This window comes from Microtus ochrogaster, chromosome 8 (assembly GCF_000317375.1).
Source record: "Microtus ochrogaster isolate Prairie Vole_2 chromosome 8, MicOch1.0, whole genome shotgun sequence".
NCBI classification, from domain to species: Eukaryota; Metazoa; Chordata; class Mammalia; order Rodentia; family Cricetidae; genus Microtus; species Microtus ochrogaster.
In genome coordinates this window covers 70,435,161-70,452,202 of record NC_022015.1, presented here as the reverse complement: position 1 = coordinate 70,452,202, position 17,042 = coordinate 70,435,161, and the positions used below count along the sequence as shown (strand labels likewise).

Sequence of the window (17,042 nt, the reverse complement as noted above, 5' to 3'; positions counted from 1 at the left end):
AAAGGGAATCCTGTGCCTTAAATTACTATTGCCTTGAGGGTCCTGAGAATAAAGCCAGCTTGGAACAGTTGCTGCCAATTGCTACCCTTTATCTGTTTCTACCCCACTGCTTCTACCTTCCAAACCCCAAGTCAAGAGGCCTTCCAGTCCAGAACAAGGAATAGTGTGGCCCACAGGAGTATCGCTCCCAAGTCTCAAAACTGAAACCAGTTGGCACAGTTGTTGTTATTCATATAACAAGAATAATCCTCAAAATATGTATGTGAGACCAAGGTAGGAAGGACTTGGGAGAGAGTTTTCCATTTAGAACCATTGATGTGGGAGTGTCATATATCAATCTGTTGATTTCATTGGTTAAGAAATTGGTTAATAAAGAAACTGATTGGCCCTCATAGGTTAAAACATAGGTGGGTGGAGTAAACAGAACAGAATGCTGGGAGAAAGAGGAAGTGAGCTCAGACTCGACAGCTCTCCTCTCGGGGGCAGATGCCTCAGAGAGACGCCATAGCTCAGCTCTAAGGGGCACATGCGATGAAGCTCCTACCCAGGATGGACGTAGGCTAGAATCTTCCCAGTAAGACCGGTGCTACACAGAGGATTAGAAATGGGCTAAATTAATATGTGAGAATTAGCCTAGAAGAGGCTAGATAGAAATGGGCCAAGCAGTGTTTAAATGAATACAGTTTGTGTGTTGTTATTTCGGGGCATAAGCTAGCAGGCGGCCGGGGTGCCAGGGACACAGCCCCGCCGCTCGTATTACAACAAACCATGGATATTTGTTTTCATATATCTGTATAAATAAGCCAAAATAATTAGAAAACAACAGTCAAGGCATAACTGTTAAACAAACATAGAGTATATCCTCTATTTGGAATAAATATTATTAACTATTTTTGAACAGCATGAGTTGGGAAGGAAGCAACAATGAATAAATAGATAATAGAATATGATGAAGGCTCCTAGATGGATGTATAGGACAGGCTTTTCTGAGCATATGACATAGACGTGAAGAGACAACTGGTGGTGAGAAGCCAAATCTGCAGACTTCACACAACTTTCTTCGTTTTGTTTTGTTTCGTTTTTCAAAAAAGGGGAAGAAGAAATTTTACTTCTTTATTGTTTTAATGTTCTTTTATCTTAAGTTGAAAATAGATTTTTCTCACATACAACACAACCTGAACACAGTTTCCCCTCCTTCCACTCTTCTCAGATTCCCAACCTTCCCTCTCCCCCAAATTCAATGCCTTCCTGTTTCCCCTTCAGAAGAGAACAGGCCTCCAAGAGACAATGGCAAAACATAACAAATTAAGATACAATAAAACAAGCCAAAAGCTCTCACATGTGGGCTGGGCAAGGCACCCCAATAGGAGGATAAGAGTCCCAAGTGCAGAAAAAAAAGAGTCAGAGATACACCTGCACCATCATGCAAAAACACCAAGCTAACAGCCATAAATATATGCAGAGAACCTGGTGCAGACCCATGCAGTTCCCATGCTTGCCTCTTTAGTCCTTGTGAGTATGTATGAGTCCTGCTTAGTTGATTCGGTGAACCATGTTCTCCTGGTGTCCTCCACCTCACTTTCTATGCAGAACAGAGGCTAACATAAACATTTCACGGTAGGAACTAAATTGGCATGTCTGCAGAAACATAAGATCACATGTGCCTGAGACATGGAAGGAAGGGGGAGACTTGACAGACACAAAGTAGGCAGGTGTCAGATTATCAATGCTTTTGAACTTTTATCCTAGCAGTAAGGAAAATCACTGGTGAGCTTTAACCAGGGATGCCATGGTCACACTGACACAGTGCTTCAAGTACCGTTTTCAGCAATGCAGATGATCTTACCCAAGTCACAGGTGTAGGGTGCTCGTTTGTGTTTCAGTAATATGCCACTCCGCCTTTTTCCTTCTTTCCTTCCTTCATTCAAATTTCATTCACTCATCTTTATCTTGTCCTGTTTGCTTATTGATACTTCCTGGCAGTCGATCTCTGTGGCAAACCAAAATGACCAAGTCCCTGTGCAGTATAATAAGAAATGGAAAATAGACATAGAAGATAATTGTCGTTTAACAAAACTGCTCTAAAGAAAGCCTACCAAGGTAAATATGACTGTATTAATTTTTCTGAAAAATAAAATATAAGAACCGAAGTTCTAGGAATAAGTCAATGTCCAAGGTCAGAGAAGCCATGGTAGCTGGGACTGCCAGGGTTTTCTAGCTTTAAATTCTATTTCCTCTTACTGTGCCACATTATTTCCCATAGTGCCGACTCAGGGTCCTTGTCATGGCCTGAGGCAAATTCTGCCTTTGTCTTGAGTCTGGAGAGGAATAGAGAAGGAGGCAAGCTAGAGAAAGATGGGTGTTGGAAGGCTAGACAGGCCTCGGTTCCAGGGTTGGACAACCTGGATATCTTATCACACTACTGTGTAACTTCCTATACCATGTCCATGTAGACATTAAAGACACAAACCTTCATAGATTTATTCTCCATAAGCAAGAATAACTGCCAGGCTTTCTTTAAAAGCATCGCACAAAAGTCCTCCATTGATATCTGATGGCCCCAGAGCTCACAGAAGCCTTTAAGACGCTAAAACAAGTTCCATGGACGTAACACAAAGGCCCAAGTGAGCTGGGAAACTGCCTTTCTGGAAACATCGAGCTTTAATAAAGAAATCATACATAAAAAAAAACTTAAAAGGGTGGCCAGCTTTTCTTTTCCTCTTTCCTCTGCACCTTATAAGTAGGAAACTTGGCAGCTGAGAGAATGTGTCCGAGTCTCCCCTGGAAAGAATTTATCAGACCAGACCAGGGCATGATCTGAAAGACACTTCTGGCTGACCGCTAAGATGGGCAAGGGAGCTAGACCTGAGGATCATATCGGCTGCTGTGTCAGAAAGCGGTGGAACTGACAAATAACATTGCCAATAAAAGCTTGTGGATTTTACACTGTGGTTACATCTCCAGCAGAGTTTGTTAAAAGATTGGAAGATTAGTGAGCTGCACTTTACTTTGTCCGCAGAAAAGTATTTTCTCTTCCAGTTCCTTCAAACCGAGCTTAGTATATTTCAGGAAAGAATCCTGTTAGCAAATTCTTTTCTGTTTCTACTGGTGTTCTTGAGTAAATCCAGAAACTGTGAGGCCCTGTGCCTCAAGGCTTCTTTGGCCATGTCCCATCGCACCTCTCCCCACTTCCTAGTTAGCTTTGCCTCGTGCAGTGCAACTTAGCTCCTGCCAGGCCATTCCTGTAGCACCAGTCGAAGGTAAGAGACAATATCAGACAGGGGGACACTTTAAATGTGGTTTCTAGGAGTTAGGATGAGGGGGAAACTGGTACAGAAGATTTGGGGGGGGGGGGCTTTTACGAATGATACTTAATAGTGGGTATTTTATATGTTGATCCCAAAGCACAAGATGGACATTTTAGGTAAATCATACTGTAAAATGTGGACTTTGTGTGTCACTGATGGAAGGTGATGTAAAAGTACTGCTCTGAGGAGAGATACTGATAGCGGTAGAGACAGAAGGCATGAGCACATGAGACACAGGGCATCTCTGTTCCTCTAATCAGTTTTCCACTGGACCTGAGGACTTCTCTCTTACAGAAGAAATGCTAAGAAGTAGGGTGAGGGGGAAGAAGACTGGAGGAGGGGAAGGGGGCAGATGAGAACGGATTCTCTGTCCCCAGCTCTCTTCAGGAAATCATTTTTCAGCCCTGTCCCTTGTTTCCTTCTGGCTTTCCTGCTAGAAGAGTGGCATCCCCTCCTCCTGCTCCTGAGAAAAGGAGCACACTTCGGCTCAGCCCTCTCCCTGACAGTTCTGCCATTGGGAAAGAGGGGACATGTGAGTCTCCACAGCTAGGCACTCAGCATGGGCTCCCTTGGGAGAGGACGATGTTTGTGCAGAAGAGATCTGCACATTCGGTGGACAGAGTCCAGACCCCACCAGTCCTGGGCACGTCTCTGCAGAGAGGCTTGGAATTCAGCTTGTCGCTTTTTTTTCAGAGTGTGATTTACAGAGCTTTCAGAAAAAGGAATGGGGAATTACCAGTCTGCATCTTCCTAACTCCCACGCTAGGACAGCAAAAAAAGTCTTCACACAAATGTAATTAAAAACAAAAGAAAAGGCTCTGAGCTCTGAACTCACCATTATGTGGATGCACAGATAAGACATGGTCCTCCATCTGCCGAGCCAGTAACCCACAGTGTGTTTGTAAGATTACAGGCCAGTCCTGATTAGGACTGCTACAAATAGCGGGATCATGCTGTCTTAACATTTCTGCTCTGGGCACAGTGGTGTAGCTGAGGGCTCTCGCCGCTCAGTTTTCCTTCATAAGAAACAACAAATATTCAACAGCCCTGTGCATATCCACTGAGCACTCTCTTAGTGCACTGCTTGGGAGCACAATCATCAGTCATGGATTAGAGTACAACTCAGTAGACTATAGTGAAATTAAACCTATGGTTGTAGTCACCATAGCAATATATTCTGAGCCAAGTCATCACTGTTCAGATGTTATTTAACTTTTGGAAAGAAGCTCTGCCTTTTACTATTGCTAGTCTGGCTTACTTGGTTAACCTGTCTATCACAAAATTCTAGAACAAGTTGTTAAATAACCTATCTTTTTTTCTCCCTTCAAGATGTCCCTTCTATATGGTACCCCTTATACACAGCGTACAGGGTACAGGATCAACTTAATGCCCCATTTTTTCAGGAGAAACACTGAATCACTAACCCATATCCAGTGTTGCTGGATTGACTGACAATTGAACCATCCAAATATGAGACCTCACATGGAGCAATAGAGCCTAGAGCCTAAAAGTGTGACAGAATTTGTGGTCCTAGCTCTACCATCAGTTATGTGTGTTTGGATTCTGGTTTCCCTTTGAATTGAATTGAGTTGAATTGAATTGAATTGAATTGAATTGAATTGAATTGAATTGAATTGAATTGAATTGAATTGAATTGAGGATGGAACTGCCTCCCCCTTATACCTCCAGATCCATTGTCAGTATACTTGAAAAAGTCATTTAAAGCATAAGATTTTGATTTTGCATTCACACGTTAAGTATAGGAAATTGTTAAATGGAGCTATATCTCAGGGCAAGGAAATTACTGGCACCTTTTTTTCTTCTTTGTAGACCTTTTATCTGTAAAGTTGCTGTAATCAGTAATTTTTTTAAGAAAATCTGAAAAAGGAGATCTTTATTTTAAAAGGCTGTGTATTAATTAAGGTCTTTAAGTAGTCAAGTAAATATAAAGTTTAGTGTTATATTCTTTCATTCATTCGTATGGATTTATTACAGTCATCATATTGCTGGATGTTGACACTGTAGGCAGTATCTGCCCTCAAGGAGCTGACACAACAGGATACAGACAGATGGTAGATAAGTTAATAGGGACTATGGCAAAAGCATTTTTTTTATTGAGCTCTACATTTTCTCTGCTCCCCTCCCTGCCTCTCCCCTCCCCCTTTCAACCCTCCCCCAAGGTCCCCATGTTCACAATTTACTCAGGAGATCTTGTCTTTTTCTACTTTCTACTCCCCATGTAGATTAGATCTATATAAGTCTCTCTTAGTGTCCTCATTGTTGTCTAAATTCTCTGGGATTGTGGTTTTTTAGGCTGGTTTTCTTTGCTTTATGTTTAAAAATCACCTATGAGTGAGTACATGTGATAATTGTCTTTCTGGGTCTGGGTTACCTCACTCAAAATAATGTTTTCTAGCTCCATCCATTTTCCTGCAAAATTCAAGATGTCGTTATTTTTTTCGGCTGTGTAGTACTCCATTGTGTAAATGTACCACATTTTTCTTTGGTCGAGGGGCATTAGGTTTTTTCCAGGTTCTGGCTATGACAAACAAAGCTGCTATGAACATAGTTGAGCACATGTCCTTGTGGCATGATTGAGCATCCTTTGGATATATACTCAAAAGTGGTATTATTAGTCTTGAGGAAGGTTGTTTCCTAATTTTCTGAGAAATTGCTACACTGACATCTAAAGAGGCTGTACCAACTTTCATTCCTACCAGCAATGCAGAAGTGTTCCCTTTTAAAACCCCACATCCTCTCCAGCATAAGTTGTCTTCGGTGTTTTTGATCTTGGCCATTCTTACAGTTGTAAGATGGAATCTCAGACTTGTTTTGTTTTCATTTCTCTGATGCTTACTAAGGATGTTGAACATTTCCTTAAGTGTCTTTCAGCCATTTTAGATTCCTCTGTTGAGAATTCTCTGTTTAGGTCTGTACCCCAATTTTCTTATTGGATTATGTGTTTTTTTGGTGACCAGTTTCTTGAGTTCTTTGTATATTTTGGAGATCAGACCTCTGTCTGATGTGGGATTAGTGAAGATGGCAAAAGCATTTTTAAAGAATAGGAAAGAACACAAAAGGCAGACTGATGAAGGCAGAAAGAGCTGTCTCAGAAGTCCTTCTGGGAGAGACGGTGCCTAGGTGGATCCTCAGTAAATGGCAAGTTAGCTGTCAGAAGGCAAGTTGAGGGGGGCATCTAAACATGGCAGTAATACAAAAAAAGACACCAAAGCACTCATTTTCCAGTGAGTCATGGTAGATGAATTATGAACAATTATCTCAGAAAGTTTTTCTCATTGCTGTCCCATGGCCACACAGGGTGTGTGAAAATTGAAGAATTCAAAAGCTGCAAACCTGGAGGTGGTGTGGCAGGGGAGGCACAAACCCAGACAAACTACCCTGTGACCTGTTTCTTAGTGTAACCTTTCTTCTCTCTCTTTTCTTTCCCGTGGGATCCATCAGGAACATGAAGGAAGCAAAGTGTACCTGTTTGGGGCAGCTGTGATATGAAATCCTATCCCGTCATTAGGAGGCCTAACAAAGACTTTTCCATATGCAGCCTTCTTTGTGGGGGCCAACTACTGCTGAGAGAAGGGCAGCCTTGGCTGTGGGATCAATCACTGGGCCTCAGGCTACCTCCATCAATGGCCAAAGTACCGGGCTGCATGCCCAGTGAGCATGGCTTGTTTCTCTTCTCCTCTGTGCCTCTGAACCCTGGCTGTTGAGATCAGAGCCTTTGCTGTGCACAATCTGAGCAGGCAGGCAGCCCTTGGCCCTCACGCCTTTCCATAAGGCTCCTCTGATTATCACTGGCCATTCCCATCTTTTGTCTGTTCATCAGTTTTGTACTGTGTGCCTTCTATCAGCAACACGCACTAGTAGTTGTGACGGCTCATCCCTTTGGAAAGTAGAAACAGCTCTGGCCTGGAATCAGATGGGGCTCAAAATGCAACACAGTAGTCATGTGAGCCTTTATTTCCTCTGCGAAAGTGGGTGATAACTGCAGAAGTCGAAGAGTAGGAAGTGTTTGAATTTACTTCTTAAAGGTACTGACTCTGAGATCAGACTGACCAGCTTTTCCAGTCACCTCCTGTATGTACTTGAAATTACTAGAACACATCAATGAACATCAGTGACCTCCCCAACGAAAACAGCATCTATCTCGGGGGTCACAAGGGGTTGGATGAGTCAGGGCATGTGTGTCTTTCCCCCATCATAAATAATCAATGATTATTAAGTGTTTTTGTTGTTTATTAAGCCACTTGGTAAGGTATAAAATTGTGAATCACAATAGTTATTAAAAATAACATGAATGGAATTGTGGTGAGGATCTTTGAATATTTATACAGATATATGGAAATAGAGTCAAGTAATGGCTAAAATATCAATGTATTTTTTAAAATAAAATTGCCAGGAAATTAAAGGAACAAAAGGGAAAGCCGTGATTCCTGAGTATGAGAGGAAGTGACTGCAAAAAGCTAAAGGCAAACTAAATATTACATTTTCTTTCCCTCCAGAAAAGATGTGGCCAAACTTTCCCGTGAAAGCAATTAAGGCCTTGTCAGGGCTGCCTTGCTGGTGCTAACACCTTCACGTTATAAATGGTGTTTATAAATGGCCAGGAAGCCCTGGAAACCATGGTCTGCCCATCAGAGTGCTAATGACAGCACATTTTGTGAACCACTGAGTAGCAGCAACTGAAAATCTCACTCTGCCCTCAGCCATTTATATTGTTCCCAGATTACAATACTGAAGAACCGCAGCTACTGCAAATTTTGTAAGCCTAAGTAAATCAGAGAAGAAACCATCTCAGTATTGCTGTGTCTCAGTTTAGAAGAATGCTGTGCCACCCTTGAAGCAACTGCAGATGAAGATGCACAAGGCCAGCTCTGGAATGAGAAGAGCCATGCCTTGCCTAAGCTGGTCAGCTTTCCTAGGCCATGAAAAATTACTTAGAATAATAAGTATAGAAAGAGAAAAGGAGACAAAAAAAAGAAAGATGTAAAAGGAGGAAAAAGTGAAATGCCCTTTCGTGGTTGGAAGGCTATTTTGGTGTGAGTCACAATGAGACAAATTTAAGGTTATTTTATCAAAGATACTGTATTTGTAGACAGATAGATAATGATTCTGGGAACCAACAAAAAAATCCTAATTACTGACTGTTAGAAACATGTTTTTTTCTTAATTCAGTTTTTGTTTTAGTAGCTATTTGTTTAAGTAGAAATTCTTTATAGAAATAGAACAACCCTAGACTCAGTACTCAGCAAACACACACACATGCACACACACATATGCATGCACACACCCTCATGTACACATGTACACACGCACACATGAACGTGCACATACACATGCACACACATGCGTGCACACACCCTCATGTACACATGTACATGCACACAAATGAACATGCACATACATATGCACATGCACATACCCTCATGTACACACGGACACATGAACATGCACACACACATGCACACATACTTACATGCACATACACACATAAAATATTAGGACAGAAATGGAATATTAGAAAGAAATGGTAAAAAAAAAAGATATGGAAATTGAACAAGTAAACAAATTCTGCTTTAAGTTATTTAAATATATCCCACAATTTATCAATTTTCAGAACTCAGTAAATCATTAACTCCATGACTAACTTGGAACTGTTAGCAATGTCCTATTACATCTCAGATTTTGATTTAAGCATGGCAAAGACTGAACAAAATACACTGTTTTCTCTTGTTCCAGACATTAAAGTAAGTATAATAGAAGATGCAGAAGAAATGGAGATGGAGGCCGTTTAGTAGTGACTTACACCTCCTACTTCCTGTGCAGTGTATGCTGCCTGGTATGTGACTTCCTAGTCAGAAGAGCCCTCTTCTCAATGCCATGGCCACTCACAACCACAGTCTGTGAAGCATCAATACAACATACACTCAACAGAGAAAGTGACATAGAGCACCGAACTCTTGCTAAGTGTCCCTTTGGGTCTGTTTTCTCTGCTTGTAACCTAGCCCAAATTTTGTCAATTGATTTTTAAGAGCTCCTCCCCCAATTGTCACCAAAAGATTTAGCTATGAAAGTGACTTAGGCATCTTTATCCTACAAATCCTTGAAAGTTTAAGTTTTTCATCCCCAAAGTTTCTCAGAATTTAGCTTTTGATTCTCCCTAGACATACAGCAAACTAAGTTATCTTTCTGTTTGAACAGCTATTGAAAGTACAGGGGACACATACAATTTCACAGAAAAAACAAAATATCAGTGGAGCTCCCTTTCCTTTATGTATATATATACATGTTTGTGTGTGTGCCTGTCTGTGTATCTCTGTGTGTGTGTGTGTCTATGTATGTCTGTGCGTGTGTGTCTGTGTGTGTCTATGTATGTGCATGTCTCTGTCTCTGTGTATGTGTTTCTGTATGTGTCTGTGTGTATACGTCTGTGTGTGTCTCTTTGTGTGTCTCTGTGTGTGTGTGTTAGTGTGGGGGGTGCATGCGAAGGCTAGAGGTCAACTTTACAAATAGTTCCTCAGGACCCACCTTGTTTTGTAAACCAGGGTTGCGGCGGGCTTCTCTACCGGCGAGGAAGAAACACCACCACACAAGGATTCTTCTCAGATCATGCCTTACTGGAGTGTGCTTGGTTGAGAGAGAACATGAAGCGAAGGGGGGAGAAACAAGAGGGAGAGCATGAAGCGAAGGGGGGCAGGAAACGAGAGAGCAGGAAGCGAGAGAGAGAGAGAGAGAGAGAGAGAGAGAGAGAGAGAGAGAGAGAGAGAGAGAGAGAGAGGCGAGAGCAAGAGGCGAGAGACCCGGGGGCACTATGGCGGCTGCTTATATAGGGAATTGGCGCACGGGTCGCCCTGTGATTGGCTGCCACCATCAGCTGACACCAGACTGCATCGAGATAGGCCCAAAGGACCCTTATCCACTGCGCATGCGAGAAGCAGGGGACATGCAGCTCTCAAAGGCATAGCCAAATATGGGGTTGTTTATAACCAACAAGACAGGATGTGGCGCCATCTTGTAATGGCGATCCTGTCCGGCTCACTACACAGGGTCACTCACTGGTACCTGGGGCTCATGACTAGGCCAGGCTGGCTGGCCAGAGAGCACCAACAACCCATTTTTCTCAGCATCCCCAGCACTTGGAATAAAAGCACACACTGACATGCTTGGCTTTTTTTACTTAGGTTCTGGGAATCTAATTCAGGTCTTCATGCTTCCACAGCAAGGACTTCACCAATTAAATTATCCCTACAGTCCATAGTTTTCTAACAACAGCTTTATGGAGAGACCAAGGAGATTATTCCATTGCTACCTGTACAAGCATAAGGACCTGTGTTCACATCCCCAGCACAAACATGAAAGCCTGTGACTTCAGCACTCTGTAACAGAGACAGGCAGATCCCTGGCCAGTGCTGAGCTCCAGGATTACTGAGAGACCCTGTCTCAAAAAATAATACTGAGAGTGATTGAGGAGATGTCCTGACATCAACCTCTGGCCCTCACATGTTCCTCTATAGGTAAGCATACCCACATACACATGTGCATACATGCATACACCATGCATTTTTAATGTGTTCATACAGATGTACAGCCATTATCACCTGAAAAGATAACTCCATGCCTATCTGTAGTTATTCCTCTCTCTCTTTCCCCAGATGCTGTAAGCCACTAATCTATTTTCCATCTCCAGAGACTTGCCTCTCCTGGACTTTTCATATAAATGGATCATGCTGTGTGGCCTTTTGTATCTGGTTACTTTTACTTAATAAAATGTTTTAATGTTGATTCATGTTGTAGCATGTACCAATACTTCATTCTCTTCTCTTGCTGAATAAGACACTATTAGTCAAGGTTCTCTAGAAGAATAGAATTTAGAGTGTGTGTGTGTGTGTGTGTGTGTGTGTGTGTGTGTGTGTGTGTGTTAAAAGGGGATTTATTAGAGTAACTTACAGTCTGTGATCTGGCTAGCCTCACAAAGACTGTCTCCTGATGGAAAGACCAAGAATTCAGATCTTGTTCAGTCCAGAAGAATGTTTCATTTGGTCTTCAGTCTGCGTTGGAATCCCAATGAAGTGGGGTTTACTGCCAGTAGAAAATCCCTCAGCAGCAGGACAGATGAATTTGACAGTGAGAGTAAGGACAAGCAGGCAAAAAGCAAAGACTTCCTACTTCTGTCCTTTTATATGGTCTGCCACCAGAGATGTGGTCCAGATTTGGGGTGGCTCATTCCACCTCAAATAACTCAATCAAGAAAAAAAATACAGGTGTATTGAAGTTGAAAACCAAATTTAGCCATCACAATCGTATTATATAGATGTGCTGCATTTTATTTACCTATTTTTGGTAGCTATTAGGTCTGCTTATACTTTTGTCTAATGACAGTGTTCAGTTGAACATACGTGTGCAATGTATATTGTATGTTTTCATTTCTATTGGGTGTATAACTAGTGTTACAGTTTGAAAGATGACATCCCCTCTGAAACTTCTTCTCTAGTTTTATCTAAAGTATAGCAATATTAAGACGTGACCTTTGGGCATCACTTGTATCATATAGGCTCCTTCTTCATAAATGAGATTACTAGTATCCTTTTATAGAGGGACACAAAGTTGAAGGCTATGCTCTCTTGTCCCTACCATTGCTTCCACCATGTGAGGTCACAGCATAGCTGTCCTCTGGAGGTGAACAACAGAGCACTACTGAAAGGAAAGAGCAGCTTTTATCAGACGCCAATCATACCAATACCTTGATCTCAGCCTTCCTGATCTTTACAAACTGTAATCCCAGCAAACATTACAAACGTTAGAGCAGTGTAGACTAAGCTATCTAGGAATGGAACAACTGGTTCCTCTGAAAAGTCTGTTTACATTTTTTGAAGAATTACAAAACTGTTACTACAAAATGTTCTTAACAGTTTTGTATTCCTGCTATAAATGTGTGAGGGTGTGTTCCCCGGGCAGGGGATTCTTCACTGTGTAAGAAAGGGAGCTGAGCACGGGCATTTGTGTGTCCATTGCATTCTTCAGATGAGGCTGTAACAGATTAGCCACTTGAAGCTTTAATTCTGTGACTTCCCTTGAAGTGATAGCCCAGCCTTGAACTGTGAATTGTAATAAACTCTTTCCCTGCCTAAGTTGCTCTTATCATGGCATCTTATCACAGCAACAGAGAAGAAACCAAGACATTTATAGACCTGAAAATAAGTAGCTGCACTAGTTTCAGACAAAGCTGTCTTCAGAGCAAAAGGAATTTGTTAGGTATAAAGAATAGCACAGCATAAAGACAGAGGCACCAGTTCCTAGAGAATACATAATAGTCTTTTATGGGCATGCACTCAACAACAGAGTCTCAATTATACAGGCAAAACTAAAAGGAATAAATAAACGTTATCATAGCTGGAGACTTTTCAACATTTTTCCATTAAAAATGAATGGGTTGGTCTTTCCAACTCAATTAATGTAATCAAGATAATTTGACACAACACACATGCCCTGACACACCCTGAAGCCCAGCTCCCAGGTGATTCAGGATTCTGTCAAGTTGACAGTTGACCTGAACCATCATACTTGGCACATTTCTCTTTCAGTTTCCTTTTATTCTGTATGAATTTCATATGGAAATCCTGCAATTGGTGTTTTTGTTTGTTTTTTATTTTTATCTTTCAATTTTAAGATTATTTTATATCTTAATAATTTTAATATTAATATATCATGTCTTCCTTCCTTGCCCTCCCTCTAAATTCTCCAGTATACTCCTTGCTTGCTTTCTAACTCATGGCCTCATTTCTTTTCTTACTTTCCTTCATTTTTTTTCTTTTATTGAAAAATCTTTTCTCATATAATATATCCAAATTTCAATTTCCCTTCCCTCTACTCCTCCAAGTTCCTCCCCACCTCCTCTTCCTCTCAAATCTGCACTGTTTCTGTTTCTCATCAGAAAAAAAATGGACTTCTAAGAGATAGCAACCAAACATAACAAAAAAAATATGATAAAACAAAAACATCACATCAATGCTGGATAAGGTAACCCAACAGAAGAGAAAGAGCCCCAAGAGCAGGCACAAGAATCAGAGACCCACTCATTCAAACGCTCAGGAGTCCCATAAAAATACTATTCTGAAAACTATAGTATATATGCAAAGAAGCTAGTGCTCACTGCTTCAGTCTCTGTGAGTTTATATGAGCCTTACTTATTTGATTTAGAGGGCCTTGGTCTCCTTATGTCCTCCATCCCCTCTGGCTCTTATACTCTTTCTACTTCCTCTTCTGGGGGTTCTCTAAACTATGAAGAGAGGGATTTGATGGAGACATCATATTTAGAGCAGTGTATTCCAAGGACTCTGTCTCAGGACCCAGCTATACAACTCTTGGGCGTATATCTGGTGGTGGTGGCCTTTAGTCTTGGCACTCCAGAGGCAGAAGCAGGAAGATCTTTGTGATTTCCAGGCAAGAAGCCTTTGTCTACAGAGTGAGTTCCAGGACAGCCAGGGTTAAACTAAGAAACCCTATCTTGAAAGAAAAAAAATGTAGAATTGATAAAAAAAAAATCTTTTCCCATTCTGTAGTCTGCCACTTTGTCTGAATAACAAAGTACTCTGTCATTCATTATACTTTGCCTAAAAGGTCTGTTTCATGAGTTTTGTACTTTTTAATTGTTGATCTTAGTAGTGTCTGAGCTATTGATGTTCTGTTCAAAAAGTCTTCTCCTATACTGATGAGTTCGAGGCTATTCCCCACTTTCTCTTCTATCAGGTTCTATGTGTCTGGTTTTATGTTGTTCAGGGTGACAGATAAGGATCTATTTGCATTCTTCTGTATGCAGACATCCAGTTTGATCAGCACCATTTGTTGAAGATGCTGTCTTTTTTCCAATGTGTCTGATTTATTTATTTATCAAAAGTAAGATTTCCATAGGTATTTGCGTTTATGTCTGTGACTTCAACTCAATTCCATTGATCAACATGTCTGTTTCTATGCCAGTACCATGAAGCTTTTATTGCTATAGCTTCTATAGTACAACCTGAAATCCAGCAGTTCTTTTATTTTTCAGGATTATGGTGGCTATTCTGGGATTTTTGGTTTTTGATATGAAGTTGAGAATTGTCCTTTGAAGACTTGTTAAAAAAAAATTTGTTGAAATTTTGATGGGGATTGCATTGAATCTATAAATTGCCTTTGGTAGAATTGCCATTTTTACTATGTTGATCCTCCCAATCCAAGAGCAAGTGAGATCTTTCCATTTTCTAACATTTTCTTCAATTTCTTTCTGCAAAGATGAAGTTTTTATTACACAAGTCTTTCACTTGCTTGGTTAGAGTCACACAGAGATATTTTGTATTATTTGAGACTATTATAAAAGGTGTTGTTTCTCTGGTTTCCTTATCAGTCCGTTTGTCATTTGTCTGTAGGAGAAGTATTGATTTTTGTCAGCTGATTTTGTATCCAGCTACTTTGCGGAAAGTGTTTATCAGCTGTAGGAGTTCAAGGTGGAAATTTTATGCTTATGTATACTAACAAATCATCTACAAATAATGATGCTTTAACTTCTTCCTTTCCAGTTTATATGCCCTTAATTCTTTCAGTTGTCTAACTTTTCTACCTAAGACTTCAAGTACTATATTGAATAGATATTGAGAGTGTGGGCAACCTTGTCTTATTCCTGTTTTAGCGGAACTGATTTAAGTTTATCTCTTTTTAATTTAATACTTGTTATACACTTGCTTTAAGATGCCTTTATTTAGATATGTCCCCTGCATTCCTAATCTCTCTGGGACTTTTATCACAAAGTGGTGTTAGATTCTGTCAAAGGTCTTTTCTGAATCTAATAAGATGATCAAGTGGGGTTTTTGTCTTTCAATTTGTTTACACTATGGATTACATTTGTTGATTTTCCTATATTGAACCATCCTTGCATCTCTGGAATGGAGCCTATTTATCATAGTGGGTGATCTTTTTTATGTGTTCTTAGATTTGGGTTGCAAGTATTTAACTGAGTATTTTTGCTTATGTGTACGTAATAGAAGTTGGTTTATAATTTCCTTTGTTGGATTTTATGTGGTTTCAGTATTAGGGTAACTATGGTCTCATAAAATGAATTGGGCAGTGCTCTTTCTGTTTATGTTTTGTAGAATAATTTGAGAAGGTTTGGTATTACCTTTCTTTTAATGTCTAGTAGAAAGTTGTACTTAAACCATCTGGTCCTGAGCTTTTTTTTTAAAGGATGGGAGACTTTTAATGGCTGCTTCTATTTCCTTAGAGGTTATAGGTCTATTTAAATTGTTTATCTGATCTTCATTTAACTTTAGTAAGTGATATCTATAAAGAAATTATTCATTTCTTTCAGATTTTTTTAATTTTGTGAAATACCTATTTTAAAAATCTGTTCTTATGATTCTGTGGATTTTCTCGCTGTTGTTATGTCCTCCTTTTTATTTCTGATTTTGTTATTTTGGATATTTTCCCTGGTTTTTTTTTTTTTTTTTTTTTGATTTTGGTTTTTTCGAGACAGGGTTTCTCTGTGGTTTTGGAGCCTGTCCTGGAACTAGCTCTGTAGACCAGGCTGGTCTCGAACTCACAGAGATCCGCCTGCCTCTGCCTCCTGAGTGCTGGGATTAAAGGCGTGCACCACCACCGCCCGGCCCTGTTTTTTTTAGTTAGTTTGGATAAAGGTTTGTCTGTCTTTGATTTTCTCAAAGAACCAACTCTTTGTCACATTGATTCTTTTTATTGTTCTTTTTGTTTATATTTTATTCATTTCAGTCCTGGGTTTGATTATTTCTTGCTATCTACTCCTCTTGGGTGTGGTTTCTTTTTGTTCTAGAGCTTTCAGGTATGCTGTTGAATTGCTAGTGTGAAATATCACCAGTTGGTTTTTTGTAAGCACTTAGTGCTGTGAAGTTGCCTCTTAGAACCACTTTCACTGTGTCCTGTAAGTTTGGGTATGTTATGTATTCATTTTCATTGAATTCTAGAAAGTCTTTAATTTTTTTCTTATTTTTAATCTTGGCCCAATTTTTATTCAGTAGAGAGTTGTTCAGTTTCTATGAGTTTGTAAGCTTTCTCGTGTGCCAGTTGTTATATCCAACTTTAACCAATGGGGGTTAGACACAAAGCATCGAGTTATTTCAGTTATCTTTTATCTGTTGAGAGTTGCTTTGTGTCCAAGTATATGGTCAAGTTTGGAGTAAGTATCACAAGGAAATCAATGACCAATGACCAACAGGTGATTCCTATTTCTTGTTGTTGTTGTTATTGGTGATGATGGCAGGTAGTGGTGGCGGTGGTGTAATAATGTGAGTGTGTGTGTGTGTGTGCGTGTGTGTGTGTGTGTGTGTGTGTACACATGTGCATGTACTTTTCTTCTTTTGATTCTCTATATTTTCATGGGTGTAGTTAATCTCCTTAGGTTGGAATTTTCTTTCTAGCACTTTCTGTAGGGCTGGATTTATAGATATTATTTAACTTTGGCATTACCATGGAATATCTTATTTACTCCATCTATGATGATTGAAAGTTTTGCTGGGTATGATAGTCTGAGAGACTCTGTGGTCTCTCAGAGTCTGCAGCACAACTATTCAGGCCCTTCTGGCCCTTAAAGTTTCCACCAAGAAGTCAGGTGTAATTCTAGTCTGCCTTTATATGTTACTTGGTCTTTCTCCCTTGCAGTTCTTAATAGTTTTTCCTTGTTCTGTATATTTAGTGTTTTGATTATTGTGTGTGGAAGAA

At 40.2% G+C, this 17,042-nt stretch overlaps 1 protein-coding gene across 3 annotated transcripts in view; it reads left to right on the top strand.

Annotated features, from left to right (window-relative positions):
• Hpse2 (heparanase 2 (inactive)) overlaps positions 1–17,042 on the top strand; it is a 627,972-nt gene that overhangs the window by 495,320 nt on the left and 115,610 nt on the right. The window lies entirely within an intron of this gene.